Source organism: Mauremys reevesii, linkage group 18 (assembly GCF_016161935.1).
Source record: "Mauremys reevesii isolate NIE-2019 linkage group 18, ASM1616193v1, whole genome shotgun sequence".
Classification (NCBI taxonomy): domain Eukaryota; kingdom Metazoa; phylum Chordata; order Testudines; family Geoemydidae; genus Mauremys; species Mauremys reevesii.
Window position 1 is genome coordinate 10781792 of NC_052640.1, and position 15845 is coordinate 10797636.

Genomic DNA, 15845 nt, shown 5'->3' on the forward strand with positions numbered 1-15845 from the left:
TTTATTTTTTATCCAGAGAGATATTCTAGATATGGGCCCCGATACTGCAAAGACTTATGCATGGTGCTTAACTTTGTGCATCGTGAGCAGTGATACAAGGGCACTCACGGGGTATAAAGTTGAGCGGGCATAGAAGTCTTTGCAGGATCAGGGCCATGATTATGTTTTTGCACTGGCTCAAGTGACTAGAAACTATTTCCTGTTCCACTGTAGCCTTCACATCAGTGGGTACTGCACGTGTGGATTTACATCCATACCCATTTATGTTAGACGCTCTCAGGCACCACAGAAGTGATGTAAGATTTATTTAGGAAAGAAGAAAATAAAGACGTAGCGGTGAAACAGCTATTGGACTTTCTCTCATAAGCTGTTAGGTAACATGGGCACTGTTTTCTCTGTAGCATCTTCTGAATGTTGCCTGCAAATGCCTCACTCTCCCTGTTCTTAACTATTTTTAGCACAGCTAAAAAGTCCCCAAACGGAACATAATTATCTCAGCCAGAGATGTCAGGAGAGCTTAGAGCTGAAGTAGGTGTCTCCCTGCTCAAAATATTAAAATCACTGTGTGTGTTAAAAGGAAAGTTACTGCACAGAGTTTTTCTACAGAAATTTGAGAATTCTGTTGAACTAGTGGGAGAGGTTTCTGCAATGTCTCTATTGTGGAACAGAATAAGTCACATGAACCCACTAGACTTTAACTTTCAATCTTTAGGACTGAGCAAAATAAATCAGTTTTAAATAAAGCCTTGTTGCTTCACCCCTTGCAGGGGATGCAGCTAAAAGTGCCTATTAGTGCGAATGCAACAACATTAAAAAAACTAAGCAGTTCACCCTAGGACGCAGAATCAGCCTACAATCATCCCCACTGGTTTGGAGCGACCATTTGGAAGCCCACACGTATGCACTCGCCCTCTTTGAGATGTTATTCATGAACGCCCGAGGATTCTCATGCAAAGCTTATTTGAAATCGCATTAGCAGGAGGCATTAGAGCTCCAGGCCATTGATTCTGACATCACTTAAAAAGGGCAGGTAACAGCTGGGCCACCCCGGGAGGAGTGAAGAAGACAAGTAGGTCCATGACCCTGACCCCAAACATGTTGCTGTGGCATTCTGTTAAGAAATCTGTCTCCCAGAGTTTGGATTGCAGACACTGCCGGGGAATGTTTACCTTAAAAAGAAATTCCGTTTGCACAGCGTGTTTCCTGGCAGTTGTAAAATTCATCATGATTAGGTTTATATCCGAGCGTATGTAGATATTAAAACAGAATCTATGTTTACAGCCTAAATGATCTGAGAGGTTCCCACTTAAAAAGCCACTAATGTTTAAAAGGTGACAAGTCTTACAATAATGCCTCATTTTTGGAAGGGAGGCAAGGCCCAGTGCAGACCCGGGGGGTGAGGAATTCCAGGCTCACTAGTTTACGGCAAGTTGCTTTGGCCAAAAGTTTCAAAGGTGCCCAACTTGAGCGAGCTAGGGCTCAGTTTTCAGATGGGCAGCACCTCTGAGCTCCCACCAACTCTGACAAGACTTGTGGATCGTAGAAATGTAGGACCCCGATAGATCATCTAGTCCAGTCCTCTGCACTGAGGCAAGACTAAGTATTATACTCAGCCCCTCTCAAAACCAGACCCTATGTTTTGTAAAGGGACTGCTCCGTGCAACCAAAATAATACTTTACTCGCAGGACAGAAGGGTGTGGGAGCCTGCTGCTTTATTCAACTGCATCACAACAAACAGAGTGGTGGCAAGGTGGAAACTCCCCTTAAAACAGGAAGTAAGAAAGGAGAGGATTATGGCTCCTCCTCTAATAGTCTGGGTAAGACAATTAACACTATGACGACCCCTTTACTACATCATGAATTTCAAGCTGGTCATCCAAAATTAGTGACCGCCTTTAAACTTGTGGGTCTTAATTTCTCCATCTTTTCCACAAGGGTAAAGATACACATTTCTCTACAAGGGCCTTTGGAGATGAGAAGAGCTAGAGTGATATGTACCACTATTGTATTAGTATTTACTTCTAATATCATCATCAGCCAGGTTACCCACGGCGAAAACTCAAAGGGTCAGTTTCTGTTCCTGGATTCACGTATGCAACCCCATGGATTTTGGCTGGGTTGCAAGGTCTAACGGAGGATAAAATTAGTTCCAGTACAATGGCTCCAGGTACCCATTATTCTGTGAAACTCTTTAATTCTCTAAAGCAGCTAAGTGTTGTTCATTGTATTTCAAGAGGTGCATTAGTATGAGAAAAAAACCCACCATGTTGCACTAGATAATATGCCCCGTTATTTTGCTAACACAATAGAGGAACCCATAGTTCTCTTGGCACTGATGCTAAATGAACGGTAAGTTCATGTTATCTGAAAGAAAAAGTAAAAATAAGTGCTAACAATGAGAATAAATCAGACCACAAGATTACTTGCAAGTCTCTGGTAAAACTGTTTTAATCAACTAACTCAGCTATAACCACAGGGAACTGCTTCAGAGGTTAAGATTGCAGTTCAGTATTCTAGTGAGAAAACATACGGAATTATTCAAAACATGCAATTTCATTCCTATTTCTTGGCTCAGATCAAAAGCTGAAGATGACAGGCACGGTTTTTGTCTTCCTTCCCCACATGTGCTATTTCCAACAAAATAAAAGTTAATGGAATAGTCACAGACAAACAAGCTACTTACCAAGGAACTACATTGGCAGGTAAAGCTTATGGCCAGACTATGATGTCCAGAATACACCATCTAAAGGGAGGATGGCACTCAGGATAGCTGGGTTCAATTCCTCACTTGGCCACATACTTCCTCCGTGAGCTTGGACAAGTCTGTGAATCTCTCTGTGTCTATTTCATGGCGGCATTGTGAGGATAAATTAATCAATAAGTGCAAGGTGCTCAGATGCTATGTTTGAAAGCCCCATAAAATAAATGCTCCAGATTTCCACAGGCGTCAATGAGATCAGAATCTGTCTCTTAAATCTGTAAGGACCCAATCCAGTTCCCTCTGAAGTAAAAGGGAGGCTTTCCATTTATTTTGATGGGCACTGGATTGGACCTTACAGGGGGGAGATGAGTAACTTGAGTAACTCAGCTCTGGTGAGGCCCTCGCTGGAGTACTGTGTCCAGTTCTGGGCACCTCACTTTAGGAAAGATGGGGACAAATTGGAGAGAGCAACAGAAATGATAAAAGGTTTAGAAAACCTGACCTGTGAGGAAATGTTAAAAAAGATGGACATGTTTAATCTAGAGAAGAGAAGACTAAGCGGGACCTGATAAGGATCTTCAAATATGTTAAGGGCTGTTATTCAGAGGATGGTGAACAATTGTTCCCCATGTCCACTGAAGGTAGGACAAGTAATTGGCTTAATCTGCAACAAGATTTAGGTTAGAGATTAGATTAGGAAAAACTTCCTAACTATAACGGAACTGAAGTTCTTAAATAGGCTTCCAAGGGAAGTTGTGAAATCCCCATCATTGTGGGCTTTTAGGAACAGGTTGGACAAACACCTGTTAGGGATGGTCTAGCCGTATTTGATCCTGCCACAGCACAGCAGGCTGGACTTGATGACTTCAAGGTCTTTTGCAACCCTGTATTCTATGTACATTTTGAGCCAGAGTCTGATCTCCCTCACACTAGTGTAAATCAGGAGTGATTGACTGATGGCAAAGGAGTTAGACCAGTTTAACAGCAGTGAGAGATCAGAATTAGACCCTCAGCCTGCCTCGGACACAGAAGAGTTCTCATTCAGCCTTGTCAAGTGAAGATTTCCTGTTACTTACTTTTTTGCATGTTATTGAAGAGTTCCTGATCTCGGTTATAGATTCACAGAGTCAAGGCCAGACGGGACCACTGTGATCATCTACTCTGACGTCTATTATCACATTTCTGTTTCCCATGTAGGTACTTACAGGCTGTGATCAAATCACTGCTTAACCGTCTCTTTGATAAGCTAAATAGATTGAGCTCCTTCAGTCTCTCTCTCTAAGGCGTGTTTTCCAATCATTTAATGATTCTCATGGCTCTTCTCTGAGCCCTCTCCATTTTCCAACCAGTGTATTCAGAAGTAACTCTGTTGAAGTCAATGGCCTCAAAACAGAGCAAGATGAAACTCAGGCCCTACATGATCTGAGAATTACACACCTGGAAAGCTGTTTTTGGACACGTGCCCTAATGCAGCCTCTGCTAGAGGAAGTTGTTTTATGGTGGGGAGGCAGTAAAATTTGGATGATAAATGATGTTGAAGAGGATACCAGACTAGGTGGACCAGTGGACTCGCCATAGCCAGTCACATTATCCTATCTGCTCGATTCCTTTTACTGTATCATTAGGGATTCTTAGTCATTAGAGCAGGGCATAAGGCCATAGTGTTAATCTATATCCCTTGATTTTCACCCATAGGGGCACGTCAAATGATCACACCTCAAAGCCAAACTGAGCATCTAGGGTGCGAATGATACGATGCACCTCATGTCCCTTTGCACAGCACAGGAATAACAATCATTTAATTTACATAGGGCCTCCTTTAATAGTATCCCAGGCAATTTAGTATCCCAGGCTCAACAGACTGAAAATATACAGAAGTAAAATAACTATTCCTATAGAGAGAACTTCCGTGGAGCCCTGATCAGTTTGTGACTTCAGGTAGGCAAACATTGTGTCTATAACTGTGATGAATCAGGCTGAGCTGAACATCTTCATGCAGGCCACTTACTTTCCGGTAAGACACGCAATTGCCTCCCCATGTGAAAATTATGGTAGAGAGAAATACAGCTGCTTTTATATCAGAGCCAACAGATTGGTTCTCTATTCCCCTGCCCCACCTCAACATATATTTAAGCAGCCAACCCAAATCTAAGCAGGTACTTAGCAGGTCAAATTACCACCCGGACTTGAGTATGTCTTTGGAGACTGGGAATCCAAGCAGCACTGCTTCCTAGACCATCTCCATGGCTCAACTTTATTCCTGAACATACAAACCCTTATACAGGTAGCAAGCTTCACCCCTGTGCAGAGGATGCACGCAAGCCCTAAGTCTCACTTGCTGACTTGTGCTAGTGAATGTCATCTGTGCCTTTACTCATGCAAGTCATCTCATTGAGTGTAATGAGAGTCCAAGTTAGCCGCATGAGTAATGGTTGCCAATGAGGCCCTGCTGTGATAATTCCCCGTTGTATCCCTCTGCTGCCACTTTAGTATATTAAACCAGCATTGCAGCCAGGCTGGACCATTGCTCACTTTCATCCGACAGCTTGAAAAGCTTCAGAATCATGCTCAAGAAATGTCAAAGGCAAATGAGACGGTACCACAGAGCAGCGGAAAGCAACAGGTGAAAATCATTGCTTCATCGTATGTCGCCTGGGCACCAGATGCAAAAGCAGCCGTGAGTGTATCAGACTGCTCCAAACGCACAGCAAGAGAGAAGGGAATGTCACAGCGAGGGGGCCAAAATACCATCCCTGCAAAAATGATCAACGTTATGATGGCTTCGTTTGTGGCTGGAATTCCAGCAGCCCCTGCAGATCCTAACCAGATCGGGGCCCTGTTGTGCGAGGCCCTGTACAAACACACACAGCAAGAGACAACCTCTGCCCCGAAGAATTCACAAGCTACACAGCCAAGACAAAGGGTGGGGAAGCAGAGAAACAAAAATGACTTGCTATGGGTCATACAGCAGATAGGGAGAAGGGAACCCAGGTCTCCTGAATCCCAGTTCAGTGCCCTCTCCATATTGCCTGTCAGCAAATGCAAAATAACGGGGCAAGATGTTGACCAACTGAGCCCTAGGCACCTTGCCAGAACGTTGTTCCCCCTTGTTGCGTGCCGTATAGATCTGATTAACGGCAGTCCTAACAGGTTCCGAAATCCAGGCTCTCCCAGTGATTAGCACGACAGATCGTTTAGATTGATGAGCCGCTGCAGCTTTGGATGGCTTCAGAGGGGATGAGGACAAACATTTCGGGGGCAATCATCAGTCCCAGAATAGTTTCCTTTGTCATTTCTCCTGGAAGCTTGGTCCACTCCGAGCTCTCCCTCAGCCTAGAAACAGAGCAGCCAGTGGCAGCTAAAACACCACAGTGCCATCTAGCTCAGTGAAAGCACACAGGGCCGGCTTAAAGAAAACCCCAACCATCTCGCTGCCTGACAAATAAAAATCCCTGCCTGGCCGAGAAGGGGGATAATTAACAACATGCTTTCCAAGCGAGGTTGCCGCTAATGACCGCTTTCCAGAAAGTTGACCCAGCCTCTCGCCGAAACGCCATCAATGAATCAACACACGGGGCTCTGAAATCAACCGCGCTCTGCGCTAAGGGGCAAACGGAGCCTAAACAGGCAAATAATCGCACTGCCCTTTCAATACACATAAAATTTATGGTCACTGCAATATTTCAGCAGAGGCACTTTTTGAAGGAGGAACGGTCCGCAGAGCAATTAGAATGAAAGAGAGTTTGGGCTGCCTTTCGCTCGGCAGCTCACTTCTCTGTCACCGCGGGAAATTTATGCTGCTGCAGAAAGCCTGCATTAAAGGGCTGGAAGGAGGGAGCTTGCCCTCCCGCTCTCTGGATCTTGCAGTGGTCAGAAGTTTCTCTGAGGTGCCAAAAAATTATGTAGTAAAATGACAAGCCATTATGAACACCATTCGGAATAATAATGAATACCAATAATAATAAAAGCCTTCTCTTCCCCCCTACCACTACGGCTGTTTCTTTCCTCTCTCCTGCACAGTGGTAGCTGTAGATTGTGTTTTCCACAGGGGAACTCCCCACAGCATTTTGCTTTAAGCCACTAGTCCTGGCTTGCACTGTGGTTTCTTTACCCCTCCAGCTTGAGAACAGGCCTCTCGCTCCAGTTCCAGTGATTAAACTGATTTAAGGAATTAAGCATCTGAATAGCCTGGCCTCCCTCCCTGATTTCCTTCCCTGTTTCGGAGGAGGCAGAGATTCCACTTTCCCTTGTGGGTTTTACAACTAGTTACCGCTAGTTTTGTATTAACACCAGACAAGTATCCCCCAGTCACACAAATATCGTGGTTTGGCTCCTTTTGGGGCAGATGCAGGTTAGACAACCAGAGGTAGGCCCAAGCCTCAGTTTGGATCATATTAGGGGGAGACAAGATAATTTAGGCCTCAATCCTGCAAACATTTACACATAACGTTAGCCGTGTGCTTAGCTTCATCACTCCAGTGGGATCATTCACTTATTTAAAGGCAAGAATGTGCTTAAGTGTTTGCAGGATCGGGGCCTACTCTGTATTGGATGTCCCTGCTAAGACTACCAACAAACGGGAGCTACCATCAAATGCAACGGTGATTGAATTGTTTTTTTAATTCAGACAATTGCTCACTAAGGACTAAGTCTACCAGCTCAGTACTCCTGATCCACAGCTACTAACTTGTAGTTTGTACCCACCTAGAATGGCTTTGAACTGGTGACCTAATGGGGAAAGGCTCGTTAACCCATCACCAATCTCCTAAACCATCCCAGCTCTCTCGTCCATCACAGCTGCCATTGCTCTATTACTGTAATCAAGGCAAACATGACACCAACATTATCATTTTTTGCACTGCTGTGTTTCAGGAAAGCTTAGAGGTGGGGGATTTTTTTGCATCAAAAACAGCACTTAGGAGGACAGCACACTCTTTCAGCTCAGGTACATTTTAACATGGCTGACTGCTCCATCCCATATGGAATAGTTCTGCTCACAGTTAATCACAGCTACAATTCTGGCCATCTTGCTCTATGATGCCATCCCCAGAAACATGAGAGTTTTGCAGCGTCCAGGATCAGCACACAGTCCTGCAAACTGACCACATTATAAACTTCAATCAAGCAGAAACACAGCAAGCAAGCACAATAACAAACAAACGATACCTGCACCATAGCTCCTTCTAGCGAGGAAGCAGTTATACTGGTATAAACATGCTAGATAAGCTTATTCCCATATGGGAAGGGGAATAGGCTATACTGGGATAAGGCAGTTTATACTGATACAACCGTGTTCACACTAGGGGTTGCACTGGTATAACTGCACCAGTAAAAGATTACACCACTATCTAATAGAGTGATATCAGTACAAGAACTGTGTTAGGACCAGTCCTTGTTTGAGCAAGATGTTGCTTGGTGGGATTGGCTTTAATGACACTTTATTTTAAGAACCCTCCCCAATATCACACCCAAGAAGTGCAGTCCCTTGGATGCTTTGCTGGCACATCTCCACGGTGCACTGGCCTCGATCTTGGCTTGGAATTCTACATCTATAAAGGGCCAGCAGAAGCAGGGGTGGCTCCAGGCACCAGTGCTCCAAGTGCGTGCCTGGGGCGGCGAGCCGTGGGGGGCGGCCTGCCGGTCACTGTGAGGGTGGCAGTCAGGCAGCCTTTGGTGGCATGCCCTGCGGGAAGTCCGCCGGTCCCTCGAACCTCCCGCAGAAACGCCGCCAAATCCGCGTGAGCAGCAGACCGCCCGCAGGCCGCCTGACTGCCGTGCTTGGGGTGGCAAAAAACACAGAGCCGCCCCTGAGCAGAAGATGTCATGTCTTTCACCTGTCAGAAATAAGTGTTGCGACCGGCGGAAGTCCATTACCTTCAATAACGTTTCGGGCTGTGGGGATTGCTGTGTGTCCATCTCTGCTGCAGACCGGGAGACGAACACAGGTAATCTTGCACCGCTGCTTAAAACTCATCCCAACAGTGAGCGTTCAGGCTGTCTTACATGGCACCCTTTTAAAAGAGGCTCAGAATGTTATTAGGGAAGGAAGAGAGAAAGACCGGCAGTGAAAAGCAAGCACAGAGGAGACAAGGGAAAAGAAAGGTGTTTTCACTTTCCTGGCTCCATTTAAAACCAAAAATTGATTCGAAAGCCAGCCCTGCCCACTGGAAAATACAACTGCAGAACAAGAGGGGCAGCTCTTCCCTTCAGAGCGATTTGCAGCGCTCACCTGGGGCAGAAGCACCTTGACATTCCCAGAGTGGTAAGAAATTCAATAGCACCAAGAAACCAGGGGTCTCCAAATAAACAAAGGAGACTGCATTACTTTAGCCTCTCCCCAGCTCACGAGCACTTGGAACATTAGTCTCATGCATCATCTGTTTTTTTCCCCCTCTTACCTCTATAATATTTAAAGGGGAGCCAGAATGCATCTTTCTGCACTGCTGGTAAAAATAGGAGTTGATTTGACCTGTTCTCTCCTGCATACCCACACACTGTATGTATACCCAGAAGTTGTTTCCTTGTCGAAGACTTAATTGCCTGAGATATTTAGGATGCACAGCTATTGCTTACAAATGAGATGTTTCATGCTGCTTGCACTTTTTTAGAGGGGGGAAAAATACCCATGATCGATAAATCAAGTTGAACAATTCTCTAGCCCTGTCCCTTTTACAGGAAAGCAGCCTATTTTTCCCTCCCTCCCCCCATCATTGTTATATTATCTGTGTGAGCCAGGCATTGGCAAGGAGAGAAAAAAAATTGACAGGACATTCTGAAAGAATTTAATGAAGTGGCTCCAAATATTGTATCAAAATAAATGAAGTGAATAATGCAAGAGCTCATTCCAGGTCCCTTCTACAACAATAACTATTGTGCAAGCAGCACATTCGAGGCGATGGAGATGGATGGATGAATACGAAGGTGCCACTCCGGCACATTACAGAGCGGGGAACAATGGCAGCTTGAATTGCTATATTTAATTTCAGTAATTCTTGGAGTCCGGCAGCGCTGGAAGAAAACAGAAGGAGGTAAAGAGGGAGGGAGGGGAATGACTCTCGGCCTTTCTGATCTCAGAGGACCATTTGCCTTCCGATGACGTGAGGTACGAGAGGAAAAGGGCCCGTTCTGTGTCTGCACGTTTTAACTCTGCTGTGAACCTGCTATGCATTTTGAACAGTTCATTGAAGGCTGTCAGCGGGGAGAACTGGGCTTCAGCCAACAGGAAGCAGCTCACTTGATAAAGTCATCACTTCCATTTACGAGTTATCTGCCTTGCACTGAAGAATACAAAGTGAAATGTAACAGAGATGGCCTCCCACCGGAGCGTGGGGATTGGGGCCTTACCAGGCCCAGCTCAGAGTTTTTTGCTGCCCCAAGCAGAGAAGAAGAGAAAAAAAACAAAAGCCGCGATCGGCAGCACTTAGGCAGCAGCTCAACTGCGTCACTTCGTTCCTTGGCGGCAATTCAGCGGCGGGTCCTTCGCTCCGAGAGGGACTGAGGGACCCGCCGCCAAATTGCCGCTGAAGACCCGGACGTGCCGCCCCTTCCCATTGGCTGCCCCAAGCAGCTGCTTCGTTCGCTGGTACCTGAAGCCGGCCCTGGCCCTTACAAAGCTTAGATTGAGAACTCGGGAGCAAGCTCAGCCCTAGTAGTAGGTAGAATTGGCTAATCTCTCTGCTGACTAGGCCTATTCAGGTGGATCCCCCAGGCCTGCCCAGAGCTTCTTGCAGTATTGGGTGCTTAGGCCTCAACCAGGGCTCTGCATGGGCCTAGGGTCACGCTAGGCCCTGATTCCGCTTGTGCATAGTCTTATTGATCTCACTGGGGCGGGATCTGCCTAGATTGAGGCCTCGGGTTGGACATGGAGCTGGGTTAAATTTTCCAAATGTTGACATAAAACGAGTTAGTGGCTTTTCCACTGGTGCCGTTTGGATGGGATCATTTCACTGGAGATAATCTCTGCGCCGCTTGGACCTGACATTTCTCTTTTGTTACCCGTTTGGAAAATACCCAAGTGACACTCGCAGGGTGTATTTACTTGGGCTGTTTGTACACAAAGGACTCTCCCAAGGTGGCCTCCCAGCTCTGGGAACCGAGCATGCTGACTAACTGCCGCAGAACCAGCAGGGCCGGCACGTGAGTGCAAACCTTTGGTTTCAGCTTGTTTCAGTTTCCTACAGGCATGTCATTAAGGCCGGCGCTTGAGCTGTGGGCACTGGCCAGCCGTACCTACTCCCATTTCATTAGGTTTAGGGCATGGATGAGTGCAGGAACTGGGATATTCCCTCCATTGCCACGGGCCCTAGGAGCGGGTCTCAGTTCGCTTTTGGGAACCGCTGATCATTGCCCCAATGAATTCTTGCGGACCACACCCCTCGGGGGAGTGGAGTCTGTGTCATTTAATTCTCCCCCACACCCCAAGCTTTGCAGATGTCTACCCTGGAGCATATTGCTGCTTCCCAATATCAACCACCCTGAAGGCTAAAAAAATCCACCCACTGGGGATGCCCTTCTAAGCTCTCCCTTGTACTCTGAGTGGGTGGCAAGAGAGGGAAACATGCCACTGAAAGGGAGCGCAGAAATCGAAGGCATAGGGGACTCATTCTCCCTTCCGTCCACTTCTCTTTGCACACTGTCCCTTTCCCCTCCTCTCCTTCTTTTACCCCCTGTCCCCACCATTCTCTCCTGAGCCACTGATGAGTAGTTAAAGGAGAATGTGCCTATGTGAACGCATGCACCGTCACCAGTATTGCATCCATTTATGCCAGCTGAGGCTCCGGCTCAAACACACCATGTCGATTTTTAGAGAGGGAGCTGAACCTAAAACCCAGGACAAACACCCCTGTAACTTTGGAAGTTGGCTTTGAAACCTGGATCTAACTCCAAATATTGGGCCCCTCCTCTCATGAACCAACCCTGAGGCAAATGCTCCCAGATCTCCAAGCAGTTTGAAATCAGGAGCAGAATTCGGCAAGCCCATCTCTAACAGTAACCAGCTGTGACGGAACAGAGAGTTCGGAGTCCTGGTGTGGAATCAGCTGCAGAAGCTGGTGCACTCTGGCAGTTACTTTTGCTTGTAAACTTTCCTTCACCCCCTGAGCATCCGAATCACATGCCTCACAGGTTTATAGCCAGAAAACAAACGCAAACTCTCACTACACTCTGCATCAGAGTCACCCCATGGGCTGGCCAGCAGGGCCTCCTCCTCTTCCTTGGAGGCAGACCCCTTCCCGTAGTCAGCCCTTGTCAATCGAGTGTTTTCTAACCCAATTGCATTTTGCTGCCAGCTTTACTCACAAATTCCTTCCATGCACAGATCAGGCTAAGAACCTTAATATTCCTGCAAATTCAGAAAGGAGATTTCCAACAAGCATTAGGAAAATTAAACTTCTCAAGGGCTGTCTCAATCCGACAAGCTATTTCTAGCTCTTCGAAGTATAATAAGTGAAAATATTAAAAGGGGAGGGGGGGTTATAATAAGTGGAATGATGAATAAGACTAGAAACCAGGGCATCTCATGTCTCTATGTTGTTGTTAAGGCTCCCCGCCTGCACAGGACGCGATGCTGTAACCTCCCACCCTTCACCCCCATCCAAAGCCGTAGGATGGTACCAATATAGTGTGGCATCCCCCTCTGAGATCTCTGTGTTGCTACAGCATTAAACATGCCTGAGTGCTAACCCTCCCCGGTAACAGACTGGGAAGCTGTGATTAGAACAGTAACTTTTCACAAAGGACATTTAATCTATAGATATAAATCACTGGGGAAAGTCCATTGTTCTGTTCAGAAGTGAACTCAATAGAACCGAGCAGAAGCACGTAACCAGCTAAATAGCACAGACCCCTCCGAAGCCAAGAAACAAGAGAGAGATTCAGCTGAAATGTGGACTGGTCTGGGCTGTACCTGAGACTGCCAGGCTAATAACAAGGTGATTTTTTTCAAGACTGGCATTTGTATTCTGGCCAGGACAAGGAACAGCGACTCTGCAGTACACAGGCCCGACTCTCCCTTTCATTATCTCAACAGGGACACCTACAAAATAACCCCGGGCTCCGTGCAGCACCAAACCCAATGTTTGTTTTCATAGCCACGTAAGGCTGGGCGGGCAGGCAGACAAAAAAGCTGCACCCACAGCCCATCTTGTTGCATGTGTCTCTCCAGCCTCCTGAACCCTTCTTTCCTTTCTCCCCTATGTTTTTAGAAGTCTTACCTGCAGCAGAACAGAATCGCTTCCTGCCTCCAGACTCTTCATCACTGAATTCAAAATGGAGGACAGGCTATTTATAAAGTGGGTGACTGATGTAGGCGGGGCTATGGAATGGGGGTGGAGCTAAGCTTCATATATAAGGCTATGGCTCAGAGAGCAATTAGACTGGGGGTTAGTTTTAGAAGAGGAAAGATTTAGACTGTGATTAGCTCTGGTTGCTGAAAGCCCCTTTATCTTTTGGTAATGTGCAGCCCTGGAGCTTTGAAATTCCACCTGTTTCAGGCCCTGTGATTAGTACTGAGTAATTACTGATCTGCTTAGCTAGCACACTTGTTCCTTCTCTCTGCCTTTGTCCTCCTAACAGGTTCTCCTTTCCCTCATTCCCTTTTATGAATCTTATCACTAAATCTCCTGGGTTACTCTCTTGAGTAAGCCCCCTTTCATGTAGCTACTCAGTGCTTGCCAACTTGCACTGCATGGTCTTATAGAAGAGTATGGCACTGACTCCATACAGTACCAGGGGAAAGCAAACATTTACAGCAGCCAATTAAAATCCCATTAATCACAGAGGGGCTGTGTTACCTCACTGCCATGCTGTGATAAATCTATCTGAATGTGGACTTGCAGCCTAGAGAAAATGCCTCTTCAGCTGTATGAACTGGTCTTGCAAATGACATTTTATTGAGTACTGCTCTAAAGCCATATTCCAGATTGTGTAGACAGCAAGGTATGGTGCTAAATCTAATCAATGCTCGGGATCTTTCAATAACACAAAATATTTTGAGTCAAGTCATGGCAGCTTAATATTATTTGCTTAAGGAAAGGACACAAAAGGGGCTGGTTTGACCTTGGGACAGAACAGAAAGAATGCCAAATGCTAAGAGGAAAGCTATTGATTAGGTCTGAGTGGGATGAATGATGAAAGAAAGCTGTAAGATGGTATAAATGGCAGAGAAGAATAGAGTGATTCTGGATTTCTGGCATGAAGATAAAAGGACAGTGGGTACCCATAGTCAGCTGGACAGAGGGGATCCATAGAGAAATGCAGGCATGGTAGAAGTGTCCAACCCAGGGAGAGACTTTCTCCCCTTCTTGGCCTTTAATTTCCACGATGCAAACTGCCAAAGCTATGTAATCCCTCCCCCGCCTCCTGCACTATATCAGCTACCATTAAATGTGCTCAGCTTATTTAAGAAAATGGCTAACACAGTGACCTTTGAAAAGCACAGGACTTTTCTCTCTCTCTCTCTCTCTCTCTCTCTTTTTTGGTCAGAGAAATCAGTCAGGGCTTGATTCTCCTCAGACTCACCCCGGTGCCTATCTGGATTAACCCCACTGAAATCAGCCAGGGCCCAGGCGTGGAGGTGAGGAGAGTCTTACCCTTTGATTACAAATCGCTCCCCACCCTCATCCCAAACTACCTGTTTTAGGAGCAGAAGCTTCTATTACTTGTATATCAGTAGAACCTACACGCTCTAGCTGAGATCAGGGCCCTATTGTGCTAGATGCTGAACAAACTCATAGCAAGAGACAGTCTCTGCTCTGGAAAGCAGACAATCTAAATAGAGAAGGTGGTAGGGGAAAGAGAGACACAGACAGGGCTGCCCGGGGGGGTGAGGGAAGTGGGGCAATTTGCCCCGGGCCCTGCAGGGACCCCCATGAGAATATAGTATCCTATAGTATTGCAACTTTTTCTTATGGAAGGGGCCCCTGAAATTGTTTTGCCCCAGGCCCCCTGAATCCTCTGGGCAGCCCTGGATGCAGAAGTGATGTTCCCACGTCACCCGGCAGCTCAGTGGCAGAACTAGGACTAAAGAGGTCTCCTGAGTCTCAGGCCAGTGCTGTATCCACTGACACTGTTTTTCTTCTAATACTCTGGAATACAGGTAATAGACAGGACTTCTGTTTCCTTACCGGTATTATAAGGCTCCCTCCCTCCCTCCTTGCCCCTGCCTGCCCCACACATAAAAACAGGTCGATAAAACTAAATATCTGTCAACTCTGGGCTGGCTTCTCAGATGGAATCTATATATCAGTCCATCCAGCTCAGGCCGGCTGTCAGCTCAGATGGTCTTTAGAATTTGCTATAGCCCCCAATGGAAAGCCCTCCTCTGCACTTTGATTGCAGGCCATCTGCAGCAGTGCTACAAGGGAGCTACCATACTGCAGCATCCTTAGGACTGGCCTGTGCAGGGATAAATGTGCAAAGTAGGTTTGAGCTTTGACGTACTTAGCACAGAATCAGTGTGGGAAGAAGGCAAAGGGGTTTTAAAACACCTTTAGGATCCCCTGGGCCTATGGCTGGCTGGTGGTGAGAATGGCAAATTTGATCAGTTTTTATGTAGTTGCTGAGGGTAGAAAGCTCTTGTTTAATTAAAAATTCTGAATGAAAATAAGGAAAGAGGAGCCTCCTGACTTCAGCTGAAAGCTATATTATTCAGACATTGCTATGGATATTCGAAGCACTATCGCGTGCTAGGGAAGCTTTGGGTGCAGAATAACTAATATTCGCACTTTGTCATTCTGCAGGTAACAAGATAATTCGCTTATTTCAATCAAAGCGAGAGAAGCAGCCTGAGTTGCTTCAAAGGAAGCACTGAGCGAGGGTGTCTTTGCTTCCACCAACAGAGTGAGCAAAAGAAAAGCAGAGGGGAAAGCAGATGAGTTCTGCTAGGTGGTGGAATGAAAGATGTCTCCATGCTGGAGTGTATCCCCTCCGGGCTCAGAGAGCAGTTTTAAGAGGCCTGTCGTATGTAATCTAGCAGCCGTCTTTAAAATGCAAAGGGAATTTCTTAGTGAGAGCTGGCAGTACACACACACAGAGCTGCAGTATCGCTTCCCCAGCCATTAATATTACATACATGGACTACTTAATTTGCTCTTGAACACAGAGTGGTATGCAGGCAACCTGCATAACAAAGGACTTGTTGACAAA

General features: G+C 46.3%; 1 long non-coding RNA gene across 1 annotated transcript; it reads right to left on the reverse strand.

Moving 5' to 3' along the window:
* Window positions 1–7598: 7598 nt before the first annotated feature.
* Window positions 7599–13171, reverse strand: LOC120386315. The gene is made up of 3 exons (XR_005589647.1): window positions 12914–13171; window positions 8577–8713; window positions 7599–7800 (listed from the first exon to the last, which is right to left on the reverse strand). It is a non-coding gene; the product is annotated as an uncharacterized LOC120386315 (long non-coding RNA).
* Window positions 13172–15845: the final 2674 nt, after the last annotated feature.